The sequence below is a fragment of the Pongo abelii genome, chromosome 19, assembly GCF_028885655.2.
Source record: "Pongo abelii isolate AG06213 chromosome 19, NHGRI_mPonAbe1-v2.0_pri, whole genome shotgun sequence".
Classification (NCBI taxonomy): domain Eukaryota; kingdom Metazoa; phylum Chordata; class Mammalia; order Primates; family Hominidae; genus Pongo; species Pongo abelii.
In genome coordinates, this window is record NC_072004.2 from 17,500,987 (window position 1) to 17,523,950 (window position 22,964).

The 22,964-nt window shown below is 51.6% G+C and overlaps 1 protein-coding gene across 1 annotated transcript in view; it reads right to left on the reverse strand.

The window, feature by feature from the left end:
- LOC100458449 (envoplakin-like protein) overlaps positions 1-19,955 on the reverse strand; it is a 33,172-nt gene extending 13,217 nt beyond the window's left edge. Inside the window, 2 exon segments of the mRNA XM_063718408.1 lie at positions 16,854-16,929; positions 19,851-19,955. The gene's annotated coding sequence lies outside the window, so the exon portion shown is untranslated.
- Positions 19,956-22,964: the final 3,009 nt, after the last annotated feature.

Consider the following 22,964-nt stretch of genomic DNA (forward strand, 5'->3'; position numbering starts at 1 on the left):
AGATTGGGCCCTGACTTGCTTTGAGTCACATGGTCAGGGACGGAGGGGAAACCTCGCTTCCACCCCAGGGCTTTTTCTGTGCATTCGCCCTGCAGCCTCCATAGAGCACCTGCTGTGTGCACGCAGTCACTCTGTGGAGGTCACGAGGTCAAGCAGACCTAAGAGAGGGCAGATTGGTCCAAGCCTCATGAGCACAGTGCCTTATGGGGGATCATTATCCTGGGGCAGGGGAAGCCTTGAACTGGGTCAAAGGATGCCCCCCGCCCCCACAAGCAAAGGGACAGTGCTGGTGAAGGCACAGCAGTCTGGAAGAACTCTGTGGCCAGGACAGCCTGGTTTCATCTTTCTCCATCATTAATGCTGTGTGACCTTGGGCAAGTTACTCAACCTCTCTGTGCCTGAGGTTCCTCGCTCGTAAAGCGGGATTTTAATAAAAATATCTATGCCTTAGGGCTATTGTGAGCATTAATTGAATTTATCCGTCTGAAACATCCAGTGCAGGCCTGGTGCAGGGTTGGCACCCAGCACGTGTTAGTTTTTATCCCACTAGAGGGCTAGTGCCTTGAAGGCAGGGGCCCGTTGGTTCTGTCTACAGCAACATCTCCAGTGCCTAGAACAGTCCTGGCATGCAGTAAGTGCTCAGTAAGTTCATGTCAAACGAGTGGATCGCACGTGAGGTGATGCAGAGCCAACAGGGCCCTGAGGACCGAGCTGCCCCAGGCCAGGAGCGCACTGCTGGGGAACCTGCTTGGACAGTGGGAGCTGCAGGTGCTGGGCCCCAGGTGCTCCTGCTCAGGTCCTGCCTCCTGGGATGGCTGCTCCCACCGGGAGCTGCATGCTCCACCCTGGGTGGGGCTCAGGTGCCCCAGGGAGGACAGGTCACTCAGCGAGAGTGTTAGCTGAGAGTCTTAACCACTGTCTTTCCCATCCGCCCAGACGCCCAGCCTCGGTGTCTGTTGGTGCCTTGATCCCTATCGGGGTAATGGGCACCCCCACTCCCACACCAGCCTTTCATCCCTGAGCTTATCTCGACACCCTGGACCCAGGCGGGCTGCCGCCTCCTCTGCAGACGAGCTGAAGCCAGTGAGTGGGAAGAGCACCACCCAGTCCATCCACAGAGAGCTGGGGCTGGGTGCCAGAGAACCGGGTGGTCCAGGGGAGGCCCAGTGCCCCCTGCACCACACCCACTGGAAAAGAAGCCCCAGCTCTATTTTGTTTTGTTTTAACAGACAGGGTCTTGCTCTGTCACCCAGGCTAGAGTGCAGTGGAGTGATCACAGCTCACTGCAGCCTCGACTTCCCGGGCTCAAGTGATCCTCTCACCTCAGCCTCCCAAGTAGCTCTGACTACAGGCATGCACCACTACATCCAGATAATTTTTGTATATTTTTTATGGAGACGGGATTTCGTCATGTTGCCCAGGCTGGTCTCCAACTCCTGGGCTCAAGGGATCCACCCGCCTCGGCCTCCCAAAGTGGTAGGATTGCAGGCGTGAGGTATTGCACCAGGATTTTTTTTTTTTTTTTAAAGACAGAGTCTCAGTCTGTCACCCAGGTGGGAGCACAGTGGTGTGATCATGGCTCACTGCAGCCTCAAACTCCTGGGCTCAAGCAATAGGCACGAGCCACCATGCCTGGCTAGTTTTTACTTTTATTTTTTTATAGAAACAAGATCTCCATATGTTGCCCAGGCTGGTCTCGAACTCCTGGGCTCAAGGAATCCTCCCACATTGGCCTCCTGAAGTTCGGGGATTATAGGCATGAGCTACCGTGCCCGGCCATGAACCCCTAACTCTTCAATACAACAAGGCCCTGGGTGAGAATTCTGGGGAGGGCTCTGGCTTAGGCAGGAGGCAGCACAGCCCCTGCATCCCTACCCCAGGGATCCCACCCCACCCCCTCAGTCCTCATGCCCTGCACCCAGGCTCCAGGGGTCATCCCAGCCAAGTAGAGCCTTGGGACAGAGCTGCAGTCAGGCAGCCAGGCTCTCCTGTCTCCCAGCCTCTGGCAGAGGCGGGCATCGGTGCAGGCTCCTGTCCAGCCCTTCTCCCGCTGAGTGGCCTCAATCCGTGGCCCGCAGGCCCCCTTAGAGGATGTAGGGAGCCCCAGGCCACCCCCTGCCTCCTGCCAGGGCTGAAGTTCGGCCTGGGCCTGCGGCTCCCAAGGCAGGGAGAGAGTCCACCCCTGGGCCCTTTGGCCTCGGGACACCAAATGCCAGCACGGGGCTGGTCCTGGGCTCTGGGCCGCCGCCAGGTGGCTCAAGGACCTGGGCCTGGCACCACCCCCACCCCAGCTCCCCGGCTCCCCATCCCCCAGTCCCACTCACCGGCTATGCTTGCTGGGAGAGCCTTTGGGGGACCCCTTGGCTGGGAAGCCCCTGGGGGACCCCTTCCCCTGGGAGCCTTTGCTCAGTCCCTTGAACATGGTCGTAAAGGCAGGTGCTGGCTCAGGCTGGGCTTGGATGGCGAAGGAGGGCAGGAGGGCAGGTGGGAGGCAGTGGGCGTCCTTGCTGGCTGGTCAGCTAAGTCTGGCAAGGTAGGGTGGCTGGGCACTGGGGAAGGGAGTTTCTGGGAGGCCCCTCCTTGCAGGTGAGGCAGCAGGCAGCCAGGCCTCAGGCTTGCCGTGCATGCACCCACAACGACCACACTCATGCCTGCTCTTGCATAACTAGTCTGGGAGGAAAGGGCACACAGCCTTGAGGGCAGGGCCGAGCCTGCCTGACTCCCACAGAAGGTTTGGACTTGTTAACACCCACATGCCCAGGGGAGCGCGCGGCGGCGATCACACCCAGATAGGGAAGGAGCTGGGCCAGGACAGACGGGGCTGGAGACAGACGTGCACATGCAGGCGCAGGCTCGGCGGAGAGGCCCCAGCCCCAGAGCTCAGGATTAATAAACACCTCCAGCCAGCTCAGAGGCCCTGCTGCCAGGCAGGCCCCTACTCACAGCTCTCAATCCCCCAGGAGAGGAGGGGGTGTACTGCCAGCCCAGGGCCTGGCTCTCTGTTCTCCACTGACGTGATGGGGCAGCCAGGGGACGTTCACTCCAGACAACTGGCACAAGGTCCATTTTTTTTTTTTTTTAAGAGACAAAGTCTCGCTCTGTCACCCAGGCTGGAGCGCAATGGCACGATCTTGGCTCACTGCAACCTCTGCCTCCCGGGTTCAAGCGATTCTCCTGCCTCAGCCTCCCGAGTAGCTGGGATTATAGGTGCCCATCACCACGCCCAGAAAATTTTTGTATTTTTAGCAGAGAAGGGGATTCACCATGTTGGCCAGGCTGGTCTCGAACTCCTGACCTCAAGTGATCCACCCGCCTTGGCCTCCCAAAGTGCTGGGATTACAGGCATAAGCCACCGCACCCGGCCCCATTTTATAAAGTGTGCACAGTGCAGCAGCACCAGGGCTGGCTTCAGGTGCCACTAAGCCTGGGCTCTGGCTGAGGCCCGGGAGCCTGATGCACTTGGCTTTTCCTACCTGCCTCTTGCCCCACCCAGAAATGGCCCCTGGTGGCTTTTATGAAGTCAGATTGAGTGGCAGACAGTGATGCCAGCTTATTAGTCTTTTCCTCACACTGGGGACCAGGGCTGCTGCCTTTTCCTTCTGTGGTGACCCTGAGCATCTTCAAGAAAGGGGTGATGGCACCTCCCTTTCCAGGCGCTCATTTCACGGTCCCAGCGTAACAGGCCCCTTCTGCGGAGGTGGCGTCGCTTTCCAGGTCATTCCTGAAATCCCCGTGGTTTTAGTGGAAGGAGGGCTTGAGGGGGAGCCAGGGGATGGAACAGGCTGACTGGGTGACATCACCTGGTCATCCTGGCAGGCCTCGCTGAGGACAAAACACAGCCTGGCAGGAGAGAAAGGTCCCAGCAGACGGGGGAGACCAGGGACCGACCCCTGATACTGGCCTCAGGCCCCCATGAGATAGAAAAGGCCTGCGCCCTTTTTGGCTGAATCTCATGGGAAGCCCCTGAACTTGGCTGTGGAGAGGGGATGCAGGAAACCCCCATTCCTAGAGGTGGAGGAGCTGACAGGGGCAGTGGGGGTGGGGAGGGCAGCGGCGGCCCCTGACAGCAATGAGGAAACAAAGTGGCCTCCAGTGTCCTCAGCTCCCGGCCCATGTCTTCAGTGAGATGTCACCAGAGATGACTGGCCACTCAGCCTCTGCCCCAGCCTGCTCCCACTTTATTCCTGGTGACACTTGTCTTCTAACCACTCATTGTACGCCTGCAATCAATTGTCTTCAGAAAGGAGCCGTTTGTGTGAATGACTACGGGGGCCAACGCCAGCCTCACCCCTGGCCTCCCTGACTCACCTTTTCTTTTCTTTTCTTTTTTTTTTTTTGAAATGGAGTCTCGCTTTATCACCCAGGCTGGAGTGCAGTGGCACCATCTCGGCTTACTGCAACCCCTGCCTCCCAGGTTCAAGCGATTCTTTTGTCTCAGCCTCCCGAGTAGCTGGGACTACAGGTGCACGCCACCACACCCAGTTAATTTTTGTATTTTTAGTATAGATGGGGTTTCACCATGTTGGCCAGGCTGGTCTCAAACTCCTGACCTGAGGTGATTCACCCACCTCAGCCTCTCAAAGTGCTGGGATTACAGGCATCAGCCACCGAGCCCGGCTGCTTCACCTTTGAGCTTGGCCCCTCCCTGGGAGGTGGCAGTCAATGGAAGTGGGGCCCTGGGGAGAGGTGTCCAGACTCCAGACAGAGAGCAGCCAGGCAAAGCCTCTGAGCTGTGCAGTGGGAGGTGCCCTGGGCAGAGGGCAGCGAGTCTGAGGTCTGGAACACTGGAGCTTCGACCCCTCTGCAGAAGCCCTCCAGGAAGGAAATGAGCACTGTAGGGGGCCCTCACACGCCCCGGAGATTAAGGGCTAACTCATTTACTGCAAGAAATTGTGGAAGTCAGTGTGGCAATTCCTCAGGGATCTAGAATTAGAAATACCATTTGACCCAGCCATCCCATTACTGGGTATATACCCAAAGGACTACAAATCATGCTGCTATAAAGACACATGCACACGTATGTTTATTGCAGCACTATTCACAATAGCAAAGACTTGGAACCAACCCAAATGTCCAACAATGACAGACTGAATTAAGAAAATGTGGCACATATACACCATGGAATACTATGCAGCCATAACAAATGATGAGTTCATATCCTTTGTAGGGACATGGATGAAATTGGAAATCATCATTCTCAGTAAACTATCGCAAGGACAAAAAACCAAACACCGCATGTTCTTACTCATAGATGGGAATTGAACAATGAGAACACATGGACACAGGAAGGGGAACATCACACTCTGGGGACGGTTGTGGGGTGAGGGGAGGGGGGAGGGATAGCATTAGGAGATATACCTAATGCTAAATGGCGAGTTAATGGGTGCAGCACACCAGCATGGCACATGTATATATATGTAACTAACCTGCACATTGTGCACAGGTACCCTAAAATTTAAAGTATAATAATAATAATAATAATAATAATAATAAAAAGAAAAACAAGAGCTGACTTCCTGGAGTGATCTTCTCATGCCAGATCAAATCAGGCCCAGCATCTCTGATAAGGGCTGCCAGGCGGCAGGCAGGAACACCCCGAGCCCTGAGGCAGTCTCTTACGTGGGATGCTCCTGTCTGATGGCAGCAACCCTGGCCCCAGAAGAAAACAGGAGAAAGGACAGGGACACAGAGTGGGGCATGGCTGTCTTTGTGCTTCACCTCTGGCCTCACACTTTGGAGAGAAAGGAGCCCTTTATCTAAAAGGTCAAGATGGGGCTGACTGCCTGGATCAAGACCCTCAGCGTCCGTTTCTGTAACCACAAGTCCTGCTGTGTGTGGCTACAGTGCATTCGAAGGTGCCCGGACCGAAGTGAGATGTGTTATACATGCAAAATTCACACCAGATTTCAAAGACGTACTATGGAAAAAGAATGTAAAACGGCCGGCTGCGGTGGCTCATGCCTGTAATCCCAGCACTTTGGGAGGCCGAGGTGGGCAGATCATGAGGTCAGGAGTTCAAGACCAGCCTGACCAACATGGTGAAACCTCGTCTCTACTAAAAAAAATTAGCTGGGCATGGTGGCACTTGCCTGTAGTCCCAGCTACTCGGGAGGCTGAGGCAGAAGAATCACTTGAATCTGGAAGGCAGAGGTTGCAGTGAGCTGAGATTGTGTCACGGCACTCCAGCCTAGGAGACAGAGCAAAACTCGGTCTCAAAAAAAAAAAAAAAAAAGTAAAGCATCTCATTAATTTTTCTATTGATTACATATTGAAATATTTTGGATATGTTGAATTAAATGAAATGTATTTTTAGTTTTATTTGTTTATTTTTTTGAGACAGAGTCTTGCTCTGTTGCCTAGGCTGGAGTGCAGTGGCACAATCTCAGCTCACTGCAACCTCCACCTCCCGGGTTCAGGTGATTCTCCTACCTCAGCCTCCCAAGTAGCTGGGACTACAGGCTCGTGCCACCACGACTGGCTAATTTTTGTATTTTTAGTGGAGACGAGGGTTCACCATGTTGGTCAGGCTGGTCTCGAACTCCTGACCTCATGATCCAGGATTACAGGCATATTTTAAATTTTGACCTGTTGCTTTTTACTCTTTAAAATGTGGCTACCAATAAATCTAAAGTGACAAATGAGGCTTGCATTTGGGGCTTATCGGGATTCCTTCAGACAGCTCTGGCCTAGAAGTTAGATAGGATGCCCCGAACTTCAACCCTCCTAAGCCCTGGCGTCTGCCATGTCTCTTTGCTTGCAGTTAAAAAAAATTTATTTATGGCCAGGTGGGGTGGCTCACACCTGTAATCCCAGCACTTTGGGAGGCCAAGGCGGGCAGATCACCAGAGGTCAGGAGTTTGAGACCAGCCTGACCAACATGGAGAAACCCCGTCTCTACTAAAAATACAAAATAACAAAACCAGGCATGTGCGTGGTGGCGCATGCCTGTAATCCCAGCTACTTGTGAGGCTGAGGCAGGAGAATCACTTGAACCCAGGAGGTGGAGGTTGCGGTGAGCCGAGATCACACCATTGCACTCCAGCCTGGGCAACAGGAGCGAAACTCCATTTCAAAAAAAAAAAAAAAAAAAAAAAATATATATATATATATATGTTTTGGCCAGGCACAGTGACTCACGCTTGTAATCCCAGCACTTTGGGAGGCCGAGGAGGGCGGATCACTTGAAGTCAGGAGTTCGAGAACAGCCTGGCCAACAAGAGTGAAACTCCATCTCAAAAAAGTATATATATGTATATATATATTTTTTGGCCGGGCACAGTGGCTCACGCCTGTAATCCCAGCACTTTGGGAGGCCAAGGAGGGCGGATCACTTGAAGTCAGGAGTTCGAGACCAGCCTGGCCAACATGGTGAAACCCCATTTCCACTAAAAATACAAAAATTAGCCAGGCATTGTGGTGGGTGCACGTAATCCCAGCTACCTGGGAGGCTGAGGCAGTAGAATCACTTGAACCCAGTAGGTGGAGGTTGCAGTGAGTCAAAATTGTGCCACTACACTCCAGCCTGGGTGACGTGGGTGACAGAGTGAGACTTCGTCTCAAAAAAAAAAAAAAAAAAGCAAAACCCCGTCTCTACTAAAAATACAAAACAACAAAATTAGCCAGGCGTTGTGGTGGGTGCCTATAGTCCCAGCTACTCGGGAGGCTGAGGCAGGAGGATCGCTTGAACCCAGGAGGTGGAGGGAGGTTGCAGTGAGCTGAGATTGAGTCACTGCATTCCAGCCTGGATGACAGAAGTGAGACTCCATCTAAAAAAAAAAAAAAAAATTCTTTTGGCCAGGAACGGTGGCTCATGCTTATAATCCCAGCACTTTGGGAGGCCAAGGTGGGTGGATCATGAGGTCAAGAGTTCAAGACCAGCCTGACCAACATGGTAAAACCTCGTCTCTACTGAAAATACAAAAATTAGCTGGGCTTGGTGGCACACACTTGTAATCCCAGCTACTCAGGAGGCTGAGGCAGGGGAATCACTTGAACCCGGGAGGTGGAAGTTGCAGTGAACCGAGATCTCATCACTGAACTCCAGCCTGGGTGACAGAGCGAGACTCCGGCTCAAAAAAAAAAAAAAAAAAAAAAAAACAACAACAAAAATTTTTAAAGGCATTCATACAAAGATAGCCTCTCCCCACTTAAGGGCCTGGTGAGTCCTTCCCCTCGCCTGGCCCTGGCTTGTTCCTTGGTGGATTGAGAGGTTAGAGATGAAACGATCCCTGGGGCTGCTCAACCCTCTGCCAGCCATGATTTTGCGTGGCAGCTTACTCACTCCTTGCTCCTGGAGCTCCACGCTGATGTGGGCAGCTGGCAGCTCACCTGGCCTGGGACCTAAGCAAGAGGCCTGATCAGACCAAAAACAGTGAGACTCTCAGCTCCAAGACTGCCAGACACAGCTAGACACATGTGCAGCCCAGCCACAGGGTGGCCGCTTGGCAAGTGTGCCAGCAGCTAAGCCCTCTGGTGCCCACTATCTCCTCCAGCTCTGGGGCTCCTGTGGGGAGGCATTCTTCTCCCTGCTGAGGCTGATGGTGGTGATTGCCTCCTTTGCCCCGGGAGCCGTAAGCTACCAGGCGCCCATGTGTTCCTGATGAGGTAAGGCTTTGCTGTCTCAGGAAATTGCCCTGTTTGTACAAAAGATCTGCTGCCAGACCCTTGGACCAAAGTTGAGTGATGACCTCTTTCCTTCACTCCTCTGGCCCGCTGTGCAAAGCAGAGGTGCCCTCCTCCAGCTGGGCCTAGAGAAGCACAGTCAGGCGGACTGGGGGTTCAAGGGACCAGCTTCCTTCCATTGTCTGCAGGTATAGGGTTAAGGGGTAGAGGCTGTGGCCCAGGAATCTGCAGGGCCACCGGGAGGAGGCTCTTTTGGCTGTGAGTCTGCCTAGCAAGTCCGATAAAAAGAACTGAAATGCCAAGGTCAACCTAGAGAGAAGCAAAAGGTGGCACAGCTTGCTTAACCAGACAAGAGTGGAGAGGAACAGATGCTAGTGATTCCTTTTGGGACTTTTACGGGGAAGATTTAGAGGAAGCAACTACAAAAACTCCAAAAAACAGAAAACAACCAAATCTTGTGTGTGTTAAGAGAGCAGGCAGGATTCCTCATACTAAATGGCAAGAAAGAGAACATAGAGGGAACCCCTGGAATCCTCAAAACCAAGGCTGCCTTAGGGTATCTCTACCTCCCTGTGAACCATCCCCTTTCCCTGGAAGAAAGGGGACCCACCGCACCAGCCCCAGTTCAGCTGTAGGACTGGTGCTGGTGCAGCCCACTCCCCAGCCCCTGCAGCCACCTGGTGCATGAGCCATCCCTGCATTCCAGAAGTCTGCAGCCCAGCCAGTTTTACTCAGGAACTGGTAGGCCCAAGAGCTCTGGGCCTCTCTGCCACCTTTAAGTTAATAGCTGTTCTTACTAGCTAGGTCTGGGGACCTGCAGCCCTATTTTGGAGAAGTGCAGATGTGACAGAGGCAGCCAGCTAACTGTGCATGCCAAGATAACGACCCGTGTGGCCACTTGAGAAAATGTTCCACCGGCTGCACCACAGCAGCAGGGGTCTGGTGGCATCTGGCACTGTTCACTGGTCAGAGGGAGAAAAAGGTTTATAAAACAGACAAACATGAAAACGAAGGAACAAGCAGTTCTTATAGCTGCCTGATTTGTCTCTATTGTCAGGAAGCTGGAAAGTGGAGGTTAAACCACCCAGCACAGACAGCGGCTCATCAGACCCAAACTATTGTCTGAATGGCATTGCATAGACTTAGGAGGACTTCCTGGGAAGGGGAAGACAAGGACGCAGGCTGGCTGAGTGGAAGGCTCTGTCAGCTATGTGTGCCCATCGACTCAGGGTGCAGCAGCCCACGCTGTCTTGGGGTCTGGGCTCAGAACATTTTGGGGGAACCTCCTCACTGTCTCCTCCCAGTAACTTTGAGACACAGCCGCCCCTGTTGTACAGGAGCTGGAGAGTGCTCAGAGGCAATGGACTAGTAAGTGCGGGGCAGGGATCCACCAGCTCGGAGGACCCTGGGCACCTGCTGTCTCTCTGCCTCACACCTCTTCTTAGGCAGCATGGGAGGCACTGCCTGGCAAGGCCTTTGCACAGCCACACCCATCTCCATTCCACAGATGAGCTGCAGCTAACGTTACTCAGCTTTCACTGGCCCAGGTACCTGCCCGCCATAGCTGGATTGCTAGGTCAGAAGATCCCTGGGGAAGCACTTTGGGAGGCCGAGGCTGCGGATCACCTGAGGTCAGGAGTTCAAGACCAGCCTATTCAACATGGTGAAACCTCATCTCTACTAAAAATAGAAAAAATAGCTGGGCTTGGTGGCGCATGCCTGTAATCCCAGCTACTCAGGAGGCTGAGGCAGGAGAATCACTTGAACCCAGGAGGCGGAGGTTGTGGTGAGCGGAGATTGTGCCATTGCACTCTAGCCTGGGCAACAAGAGTGAAACCTCATCTCGGAATAATAATAATAATACCTCTAGTGGACGCTTGTAGAGCCCCTCACTCTGTGCCAGATGGTGCTTAGAGCAGAGGGTGGACCCAGAGGCCAGGGCCTATCTAATGTGTGCAACCTGCACAGCCTGCCACCCCAGCTGGCCCTGGGCGGTGCCCCCAGCCATGACCCCTCCCAGGTCCTGCTCCCAAGTGTCTAACATTATAACAGGTCGGATTCTTTCAGTTGGTGTTGTCAGGATGCAGACAATTTCCAATTTATCCTCTTTGCTTTGGAGCATCGATAAATTTTACAGCTAAATCTGCTTTCCATCTCCTCTGTAGCAACAAGTGTCTTCAAACAAAAAATTAGAACCAACACACATTTTTGCTATCTTTGGATATTTTCCTAGACCTCTAAATGTCCCAGGCTTTTCAAGGCTGCAGACAGAATTGTGCTGTTTAGAATTCTGTGATCAGTTAGCTTTTTCGTGTGTGACTAACGACACCTCATATGTGAAAAATTAGCGCTGCCACAGCAATGACAGTGAACAGAGCACAGTCCCACCCTCAAAGCCCCTGGTGTTGGCCTTCCTCTCCTAGGGGCGTGAAGCCTCTGCCTTGGCTTTTGGGAGGAAACTCCCAGCTCTGGCCCAGGGCCGCTATGGGTTGAGGGTGCCCTGTCATCACAGGCTGTCACCTTGTGGTCATGGTGACAGGCTCAGGTTGCCACCAGGGGAAGGGGTCGGAACCAAGCCTGGCACCATTTCATTTCAAGGAGGGAATCCAAGAGTTCTCACTGATTTAATGTAAAACCAGAGAGGAGACAGCACATCCAAACAACATTTGGGAAGAGAGGAACAGGCCCGGAGACCCAGCAGTGAAGGCCAGTGCCATCCTCAGCCACCTCACGCTCCTGACCCTCACCCAGCAGGCCTGGTGGGGCTTGCCTGGAACAGAGAATAGAAATCACGGTCACATAGGCCAGGCGTGGTGGCTCACACCTGTAACCCCAGCACTTTGGGAGGCTGAGGCGGGTGGATCACAAGGTCAGGCATTTGAGACCAACCTGGCCAACATAGTAAAACCCCATCTCTACTAAAAATACAAAAAATTCACTAGGCATGGTGGTGCATGCCTGTAATCCCAGCTACTCGGAAGTCTGAGGCAGGAGAATCACTTGAATGGGAGGCAGAGGTTGCAGTCAGCAGAGATCACACCACTGAGCTCCAGCCCATGTGACAGTGTCAGATTCCATCTCAAAAAAAAAAAAAGGCCAGGTGTGGTGGCTCATGCCTGTAATCCCAGCACTTTGGGAGGCCAAGGTGGGTAGATCATGAGGTCAGGAGTTTGAGACCAGCCTGGCCAAGATGGTGAAACCCCCATCTCTACTAAAAATACAAAAATTAGCTGGGCATGGTGGTGGCCACCTGTAATCCCAGCTACTTGGGAGGCAAAGGCAGGAGAATTGCTTGAACCTGGGAGGTGGAGTGAGCCAAGATTGCGCCACTGCACTCCAGCCTGGGTGACAGAGTGAGACTCTGCTCAAAAAAAAAAAAAAAAAAGGAAAGAAACCACGATCACAGCCACAACAGACCAACAGACCTCGGGCAGGCTTTAAAAGTATGAGACTGGGCCAGGCGTGGTGACTCACGCCTGTAATCCCAGCACTTTGGGAGGTTGAGGCAGGTGGATCACTTGAGGCCAGGAGTTTGAGACCAGCCTGCCCAACACGGTGAAACTCCGCCTCTACTAAAAATACAAATATTAGCTGGGCATAATGGCACACACCTGTAGTCCCAGCTACTTGGGAGATTGAGGCAGGAGAATCGCTTGAACCTGGGAGGCAGAGGCTGCAGTGAGCTGAGATCATGCCACTGCACTCCAGCCTGGGTGACAGAGTGAGACTGTCTCTAAATAAATAAATAAATAAATAAATAAAAGTATAAGGGACTGAATGGAGCTCTCTTCGTCCTCTCTTGCTGTTGGAGACAGAAGCCTCCTCCAGGGTCAGAGCTTGCTGACAGCACCAGAGTCCATCCTGGAGGAGGGACCAGAGCCAGCACAACACGGGAACACCTACTTGGAACAGACCCATTCACGGCCCCCGGGGCCTCATCTGCATGTCGTGCTCCGTGGGAAGGCAGGACTGTGTGGCCTCCGAAGTGTCTTTCTGTGAAAACCCCCAGCGAACAGCCTGCAGGGCCCAGGGGCAGTGAGGGCCTGATTTGAAACCTGCTCCCTTCAGAGGCAGAGCCACTTCCCAGGAGGACAGGAGGGGGTCCTGCATCTGGCGCTCTGTCTCCCACGACACAGCCTGCTTAATGTCCAGGAATCCCACGTGAAGGGATGTGAGAGCTCGCCAGAGACCTTGGCCCTGCCAGATCTGTCTTCTTATGTAAGCACCTGCTTTTAATACTAAACAGCATCACTGGCCATTAACAGCCAATGCTGCTCAGAGCACCTGGCAGGAGCACCGGGAGGAATGGAATTTGTAGTGTGGCCGCGAGACAAAGCATTAGGCAACCTGAGAAGGAAAAGGTGCAGTTGGGATTCGCCTCCATCTCTAGTTTATAGGTCCTGGGTCCCCACTGAGGCCAGCACTCTAGAGTGGGAGGGGCTGGGAGGGCTGTGGGCAGGACAAAGGGACATCTTCCAGGAGGATGAGCGGTTCCCCATGCCCGTCCCCCTCACGATGCTGCAGACAATGGCCTGAGGCAGGCTTGAGACTGCAGCACAGCAGGGCCTGCAATTGGATTCTTGGAGCTGGAGGACAGCGCAGCTGTCAGCACAGAGACGAGACAAGGGAGGTGCAGAATCTTGGCCCATGGCCCTGGGAGGAGGATGAGGACATGGATGAAGACCCCCTAACCCCCAAACTGTGGTTCCTCAGCCCGCAGGGACACTGACCTGATCAAAACCCAGGACCTCAACCTGAGACCAGTCATCTGTGCTATATATATTTTTCTTTTAAAAAAGTTTTTTTGGTAGAGACAAGGTCTTGCCATGTTGCCCAGGCTGGTCTTGAACTTCTGGCCTCAAGTGATCTGCCTGCCTCAGCCTCCCAAAGTGCTGGGATTACAGGCGTGGGCCACTGTGTCCAGCCTATCTGTGCTATATTTTCAGAAGTAGGGGTGAGGTTAGTCCTAAATTTATATGGCATAGATGATGAAACTTTCAATTAAAAAAAAAACCCAGCTTCCTGAGGCTCTCCAACCCAAAACAAACCCCAGGGGATCAGGGCCCCTCTGCGAGCATCTCAAGGTTCTAAGCCACCACACCATTCTAACAAGAAGTCTGATTTGTGTCTCACCATCCTTTCTAGCTCTTAGCCTTCCCTCCCTGCAACTTACTGGGAAAACAAAAGGCACAGCCAAGCCCACAGTGGCATTCTAAAACCACCTTTACAAAAATTCTAATGGTGAGATTATTAGAGTGAAAAAGGTCTAGCCTAACCCACTCCACCTTGCTTCTAACCTCCAAGCTGTCCTTGTTCATTCCTGGGAATAAGCCAAACTAACTTTGGGAGAAGTTTACAGTTTAACTGTTTAACTTTGAAACAAAGATGGTAACGGCACTTTCCGGAAATAAACCCCCTTCTTGCCTGGGGACCAGACTGCCTTTGTAGGACTAACAAATTAGCCACAAGAATTGAAATTATGGTTTAGGAGTCATGCAGCCAGAGGCCCAAGATTCTGAGCCTTCCCAGTTGCTCCTAGGGATGACATCGCTATTGTAAAACCTAAGAATGGTGCTCGAGATATTTCTCAGACCCTGCACTTTATGGATCAGCTGGCACCATCCATCCAAACTGGCTCATCTGGTCTTCTGGCCCCCACCCAGGAAACCGACTCAGCACAAGAGGCCAGCTTCAACTCCCTATGACTTCATCTCCAACTCCCTATGACTTCGTCTCCAACCTGACCAATCAGCACTCCCCACTTTCTGACCCCCTACCCACCAAATTATCCTTAAAATTCCCAGTCTCTGAATTTTCAGGGAGACCAATTTGAGTAATAAACTCCAGTCTCCTGTTTAGCTGGCTCTGTGTTAATTAAACTTTCCCTCTATTGCAATTCCTCTGTTTCGATGAATCAGCTCCATCTGGGCAGTGGGCAAGAACTCTCAGGGGGTTACAATGCCATCCTGAAACAATGCTCTTGGATTTTTAACCAGTTGGCCTTTTCTTCAAGCCACTGGGTTTGCTCAAAAACTGAAAACATCTAAGCCAACATTTCTCGTGGCGAATTTTCTTTCCTATGTGACAGGTGAGTTTTGATTTCCAAAGGGAATCATAAGTGTCAGGTACATGTTTAAATCACTTTTATTCCTTGCTTTCTTACATTGTTTGTGTGACTTCTATTATTGATGTTATAATAGAAGTGAAAAGGGATGACTAAGAAAAAATGGGGGTAACGAAGGGGATTAAAATGTAATAGCATCTAAAAATTACACATTGGGAAGTCCTGATAAATAGTGCCTCTAACATGTGTATCCAGTATCAGCCTCACCTAGTTGCCGGTAAGTCAGGTTACACTAGACCTCACCAGCTTCACACAACCAGGCTCCCAAGGAGAGAACGGGGACTGGACATGAGGGAGAGCACATAAGAAATGGGCACAGTCTCCATCATCTTTGCCTTTTAATATAAGATTTGGTTTCATCATTTCTGAGTGTAACATATTTCTTCTAAAAATAGAGCTCTCTGCTTGTCTGAAACTTCTTAGCGTTCACTGGGAGGTGAAGGGGAATAAGGCTGACCGTAATTCTGGGGTGACATTGCCAGTTTCATAGTCACAGATAAACTTTTCAAGGGATCCTGGATGCTCACAGCAAGGATGAGTTCATTTCAAATCATGACATGACATGACATGAAGCATGACAAAGCGTTTCAAGGCCCCATCTGTGCCTGGTGTGGACTCCTGAATGCATTACTGACCAAAGGCAATCAATCACAGCTCACAGGGCACCAGACAGCAGCGGCCCCTCTCCCAGGAGGTACAGGAGACAGGATGACCCCGCACACATTTACCAGAAGACAACAGGGTGCTCTGCTAACACACTGCTTAAGACTGTGTGTACAGACACAAGCTGTAGGAATGCAGGGCCGAAGATGTTAAACTCTTGCCCCGGGCCAATGCAGACCTGGATTTAATATCATGGAACTTGCTGGGATTTTCTCACAATACAGATTAAGAGTCAGGATCCCCCCTGCCCCCGAGGAAGAGCCTGGTTAGCTCCTGAATCCAAAGATGCCCTTGATGTATCCAGTGAGGCCACTCTTGGTCTTCTGTTCCAACTTGTCCTCGAGGGGTGGGAAAGCCACGTGGCTGAGGGCCAGGTCAAAGGACAAAGGCTTGCAGGGGACAGGCTGGAAGCCTGGTGGGAAGCGCACAAGGTTGGCTTGCCTGGTGACAAGGGAAGGGTCCAGGCAGAATGTCTCAAACGGTTCAACCAGAGGCTGGAAGTCAAATCAAAGAGACGTACGTAGCATCGGTCACAGAACAACACCCTTGGTGAACATTCCTGAGTGCCGACTGCTTGGTTCAGAGCTTTACAGGGGCCATCTCCCTCAATCACTCAATCCCGACAGCCTCCTCCGAGGAGGGGCTACCACATCACTGCCTTGTAGTCAGAGTCACTGAAACCCAGAGAGGCTAAGAGAGGGCCAGGCTAAGACTGGGGTGCAGGTCTGTTGGCCATGTTACAAGTTAGAGCTCTTACCCACGGGTGCTACTCTGCACAGCAACAGGTTCCTCGACCCTCTTCCCAGGGATGATCTGACATCTTGGAAGATTTATGCAAGAAGCTTTGAGGTTGGGTAAGAGAGGGGGGGGGGTTTCCTTAGAAATTTAGGGTCCACTGCTCTACAATGAGCATGCATTCCTAGTTTGTTGCTAATCCTGCTTCATATTCCTCAAAAACCATGGCCCAGACTTCCCTTATTGTCCTTGACTTGGGAGGAGGAGGTCTCTGTTTGATGAGTGTCATTTGCATCTGAAAGTTTGTAAGAACAAGGATTTATAATAGCACACTAGTCACAAATGAGACCTATCACACAGGCGGCCCCTACATCCCAAAAGCAAAGGAGCCAGCACGTGGGGAAGCCAGTCCTGTCTCGTGCTGAGAAGTGGTGGAGATAACAGATGAGTCCCACATCCAACGCCGTCGGCCTGTGAAGCCAGTACAGTTGCATGAGAACAGTAACAGGGAGAAGGGCCAGTGTAACAGCACATCTCAAAATGCTTCTACGTGATCTGATGCCCAGCTGGTGCAAGTAAAGGCCAGGAACATCTTACAGATGAACCGAGACAACCCTTTCAACCTTAAAACAGTAGTGTGGGGTGTGAGACAGAAGGGGAGTGGCAGGAAGGGAAGTCTGGGGATACAAAGGCCAGGCAGGGGGCTCACCAAGGATGGCTGCGGCCTGCAGGGAGCACTTCTCCAACCACACTTGAGTGATGAGCTCTTGCATGTCAGGCAGGCCCTGTAAGATTCAGAAAACCTGTACTCCTGAGCCAGGGCCAGGTCAGAGAAGCACACCAAGCTAACCTGAGTTAAGCGAACCCACTGGTATTTTCACAGGACTTTAGACTTTCTAAATGGTTCTCCATATTAGAACAAAACAAAACACTAGCCTGTTTCAAATGGGAAAAGCTATGCCACGGCTTAAGTAACAATGCCTGGAAATAAAGATGATGTTGATAATATTAATAAATTCATCATACACTAAACAGTGTGCCAGGCATCGTTCTAAGCTGGTTACATAATCACTAGCTTAACCTTCTCAATAATCCTGAGGCAGTTTGCACTCCCATCTTACAGATGAGAAAATGGAAGCATGGAGAGGTTAAGCAATGTGCGGGCCATGCCCCCAAGTGGCAGCGGGCTGGGGTAAAGGGCTGGGCCATCTGGCTCAAGGGCATAAGCCCTTAGTCATTACATCCCACTGCTTCATCGAGGGTGATGAATTTTCCTGGCCTCGGTCTCTTGCTTGGCGTATTGGGAATGACCCGAGAAGGTCTGGAAGCCACAGAATCCATCATGCCTCCATTCTCTGACACTTCCCCCACAAAACAAGTCAGCACATGAAATCAGGTCCACACTGGTTTGCACCGCGTCCCAAGATGATATTCCATGGTGGTGATGCTGCCACGTCCATCACCCCCACCTGCCCACATCCCTCTGCTCTTTCCTAGCTCTGCCTTTGCTGGGGGTCTCTCTTACTTCTTCTGCATCCATAGGTGGGCTCCTGCATGCCAGTCTGTGGCTACAACAAAACTACAAGCTCTCTGAAGGCAGAGAGCTTCTTCTCTACTCTGAGCTTGCACAGGATCCAGCAGCTCCTACACTGGTGTGACTCCATCAACAACAGGAACCTTTGCTTGCTTTTCTTTTTTTCTTTTCTTTTTTTTTTTTTTTTTTGAGATAGAGCCTTGCTCTGTCACCCAGGCTGGGGTGCAGTGGCACTCTTGGCTCACTGCAAGCTCCACCTCCCGGGTTCACACCATTCTCCTGCCTCAGCCTCCTGAGTAGCTGGGACCACAGGTGCCCGCCACCATGCCTGGCTAATTTTTTTGTATTTTTAGTAGAGACGGGGTTTCACCATGTTAGCCAGGATGGTCTTGATCTCTTGACCTTGTGATTCACCCACCTCAGCCTCCCAAAGTGCTGGGATTACAGGCGTGAGCCACGGTGCCCGGCCCCTGCTTGCTTTTCTAAATGGTCTCTACTTGTCAAATATACATGGATTCCTTAGACCAGCTGATGTTGCAACAAGTTCTACATCATCAGAGCAGGCCACAAGCTTAAGAAGCTAGTTATCTTTCAATAATCAGTAAAGCGCCGGGCGTGGTGGCTCACACCTGTAATCCTAGCACTTTGGGAGGCTGAGGTCAGTGGATCAAGAGGCTTGATCACTTGAAGTCAGGAGTCCAAGACCAGCCTGGCCAACGTGGTGAAACCCTGTCTCTACTAAAAATACAACATTAGCCGGGCTTTGTGGCACATGCCTGTAGTCCCAGCTACTTGGGAGGCTGAGATAGGACAATCACTTGAACCTGGGAGGCAGAGGTTGCAGTGAGCCGAGATTGTGCCACTGCGCTCTAGCCTGGGAGACAGAGACTCCATCTTAAAACAAAAAAAGTAAAGCAAAGCAAGCCTTCCATGGCTGCACTTTATTTATTTATTTTGAGATGGAGTCTCGCTCTGTCACTCAGGCTGGAGTGCAGTGGTGTGATCTTGGCTCACTGCAACCTCTGCATCCCAGGTTCAAGTGAGTCTCCTGCCTCAGCTTCCCAAGTAGCTGGGATTACAGGTGTGCACCACCACGCCTGGCTAATTTTTTTTTATTTTTGTAGAGACAGGGTTTCGCCATGTTGCCCAACCTGGTCTTGAACTCCTTACCTCAAGTGATCTGCCCACCTCAGCTTCCCAAAGTGCTGGGATTACAGGCATGAGCCACTGCATCCAGCCCTGTGGCTGTACTTTAGATCAAGCATTTCCTTAGCTTTAATGGACCCCCAAATGGCCTGGGGATCTTGTTAAAATGCAGATACTGGCCAGCATGGTGGCTCATGCCTCCAATCTCAAGGTTTTGGGAGGCAGAGGCAGGAGGACTGCTTGAGGCCAGGAGTTCAAGACCAGCCTGGGCAACATAGTGAGACCCCCATCTCTACAAAAAAATAAAAATTGGCTGGGCATGGTGGCTCATGCCCGTAGTCTCAGCTACTCAGGAGGCTGAGGTGGGAGGGTCACTTGAGCCCAGGAGTTCAAGGCTGCAGTGAACTATGATGGTGCCACTTGCATTCCAGCCTGAGTGACAGAGTGAGACCCTGTCTCGAGAAAGAAAGAAAGAAAAAAAAAACAAGCAGAAGGTTCCGGGTGGGAGCTGAGAGGCTGCATTCCTAGCCAGGCCCCCACCGCTGCTGCTGGTCTTGCACATGCCCTGCAGGATGGCTGCACCAGTGCTTCTCACTTTGTTGCATGTCAAAATCATTAAGGGGCCTTTCAAAGTCCCAGTGCCCACTTCAGATCCCTCACACTGATTAGAACCACAATCTCTGGGGGTGCCACCCAGACATCTACATTGAAAAAAATCTTCCTAAGAGATTTCAATGTGTAGTCAAGTCTGAGAGCAGTACTTCAGGTTTTCCTGTGGAGGTTTTTGTTTCTTTGAAATCAGAAAAACGCCTTCCCTTCTTCAAACCTAAATCCTCCTCAGGCCTGGAGCACAGCCATGAGTGACACAGCCTGCAGCTCCTGGGCAGTCAGGGCCACACCAGGTCCCATGCACAGCCAGGGAGGACCAGCCTGAGGTGGAGCCCAGCTGTTGTACCCTCACGGCTCCTCCACAGCCAACTCCATAACGTGCCAGGGCTTACAAACAAGGAGAGGCCAACCTCTCACCTTTAGGCTGTTCTTGAAGGTGCCAGCATCAGAATTTACTTCATCTGCATATTTCAGGATGCTATCATGCAGGACAAGTGCTTCGCTCCACTTCTTCACCAGCGCATAGGACTGAGCAACGAAAAAACACCTGATGGGGAGGGGAAAAGAGCCACAAAATTCTAAAGCTGCAATTACCCAAGACCAAGGCTTTCCTTGCAGTTTAGGCAAAATTTCACATTTGGAAACAGATTTCTTAACGTGGGGTCACCGCATGGGAACCCGCTTCATGGGAAGCTTTCAGATTTGTAGGCTACCCTGCAGAGATGCTTCCCAGCAATCAGAGATGCCCAGGTAGGCCCAACACTGAGCCACGGTTTTTTACTGACTGGCTGACTCTGCAGAGGAGGAACAGTTCCCAGAAGGAGCATGGTGAGACCAGGGACAGGACAGAAGGAAGAACGCTGCCCAACTCAAACAGAAATCCCACCCCCATCCACACACCCAAGTCGCAATCATTCATCTCTGCTCATCGCTTTCCAACAACAAAACTCACAGAAGGTTCTTCCTGAGTCAAATTCCTCTCCTGGGCTCAGCAGAGCCTGAGCGCTGTGGGTCCCTGACAGGACAAAAGGGGCCATGCAGTGAAGACAGGGCACGCTGGAGCGCCAGAGCACACTGGCGTGTGAGGGCCAGATGAGGAAGGGCAAGAATGCATGGGGCTCTGCCTTCTGTCCCGGCTGGGCCCCATCGTGCTACCCAGCCCACTTCCGAGTTCCAAATGATACAAGTCATTTAAGAAACTGAGTTTAGCTTTATCCCGAGTTAGTTCAAGTTCCTTGAACTGGCCACACTGGTTCTGCTAATTAACACCCTTTCAAGGCGTGCCCCTTTCCCCTGGGAGGGAGGAGGCAAGTAGAGGAAGACAAGTTTTTTGTTTTTTGGTTTTTTTTTGAGATGGAGTTTCACTCTTGTCACCCAGGCTGGAGTGCAATGGTGCGATCTTGGCTCACCGCAACCTCTGCCTCCCAGGTTCAAGCTATTCTTCTGCCTCAGCCTCCTGAGTAGCTGGGTTTACAGGCATGCACCACCATGCCCGGCTAATTTTGTATTTTTAATAGAGACAGAGTTTCTCCATGTCAGTCAGGCTGGTCTCAAACTCCCGACCTCAGGTGATCCACCTGCCTTTGCCTCCCAAAGTGCTGGGATTACAAGCGTGAGCCACCACACCCAGTGAGGAAGCCAAGTTTAACGTGTGTGCTCCACTCCTCCAACATGGCCAAAGGGCAGTCATCATCACTGGCCACTACTGACCACAGCCTTTAGAAACTCCCCTTGAACATGCTGGGCTGACCTTCCTCTGATCACAGGCAAGGTAACCATACACTCAAGGCCAATGATCCCATCTGCTATGGGCTGGGTCATGCTCCAAATGCTTACAGAACCTGGGAGGCAGAGGAAAACTCTGCCCATCCCATGGGACGTTACCTGTAAGCTTTGAACACCAGAATCTTGAGGCCTATCTCTTTCTGGAAGACTTTGTCTTCCTCTAAACCAGGAAGCTGGAGCAATTCCACAAGATTCTGTACAACAGATGCAACAAGAAAATTCATGAAGAGTAGATCTTAGGTTGAATTTTTCACAGAAGACCTTGTAAGAACAGACAATGGTGAGAAAAAAAAGCCCGAGATCAATACAATGGGGAAAAGCCTGTGAAGTGACCTGGCAGCAGCCACACCTGCTGTCACCTCCATTCCCCTCTCATCTTGGAAACATATTTGCCCTTTACAACTCAACTCATAGCTCACCCGCCTTCAGAGACTTCTTGGCCCATCTTAGCTGGAAGGGATCTGTTCCAGCTCTGAGCTTTTATTTTGCTTAGCATCTACTCAGATGCCTTGACTGTGTGTGTCTCACAGTCCTACTGACTGACAAACTCCCTGGGGGCCGAGATGGCATGGATTCAGGTCTCAGATGCTCTATGGCAGCTGGGAGCATCTTACATAGGTGAAGTGCTCAGTGATGATCTGGGGTCACTATTCTCTGTAGATCAGCATGTCTGAGAGGTAGGGGCTCACAGACTGTGGAACTGGTGTAAGACCTTTGTCTTTTCCCAGCTACTAATAGGTTCTGCTTGTCATAGCCCTTCCATGATACAAAGTTAAGTCATTTTGTGTCTGACACAGGCAAAGGAAAATGACAGGCCCTTGCCTTCCTGGTCCTCAAGGGTCAGCTGTAAGATGATGTCATAAAGCCGGATCAGGTCCTGGGGCCGGGGGGAGCACTTGCTGTCATCCTCTGGATGCTGCTGCAGCAGAGCCCTGTGCAGACCTTTGGCCATGCTCTCATTATGCTTGATTGCCATTGACAGCTTGATGTAAGTCAGGTAGCTGGAATGCATCACAAGTCAGCTCAAGTTATACTCAGAGAAGCAGAGGAACTGGGAGGACTGGACTACAAGCTGGGGCCGACCCAGAGGAAGTGGGGGGGCGAGTTGGGGCAAGGCCACAACAGGGCCATTTGGCCTGGGCTTCAAGGGACCCTGTAATCCCAACTACTTGGCAGGCTGAGGCAGGAGAATCACTTGAATCTGGGAGGTGGAGGTTTCAGTGAGCCGAGATAGTGCCACTTCACTGCAGCCTGGGCGACAAGAGTGAAACTCCCGTCTCAAAAAAAAACTAAAATAGGCCGGGTGCAGTGACTCACGCCTGTAATCCCAGCACTTTGGGAGGCCCAGATGGGTGGATCACCTGAGGCTGGGAGTTCAAGATGAGCCTGACCAACATGGAGAAACCCCATCTCTACTAAAAATACAAAATTAGCTGGGCACGGTGGCTCATGCCTGTAATCCCAGCTACTCAGGAGGCTGAGGCAGGAGAATTGCTTGAACCTGAGAGGTGGAGGTTGTAGTGAGCCGGGATCGCTTCATTGCACTCCAGCCTGGGCAACAAGAGCGAAACTCCGTCTCAAAATAAATAAATAAATAAATAAATAAATAAATAAATAAAATAAATACATAAAATAAATAAATACATAAATAAAATAGATATGTATTTATGCAAACCATAGAAAAATGTTTGGCAACCATCCCAAGATACCTGATAATGTGAAATACTTTTATTACAACTGGCCTGA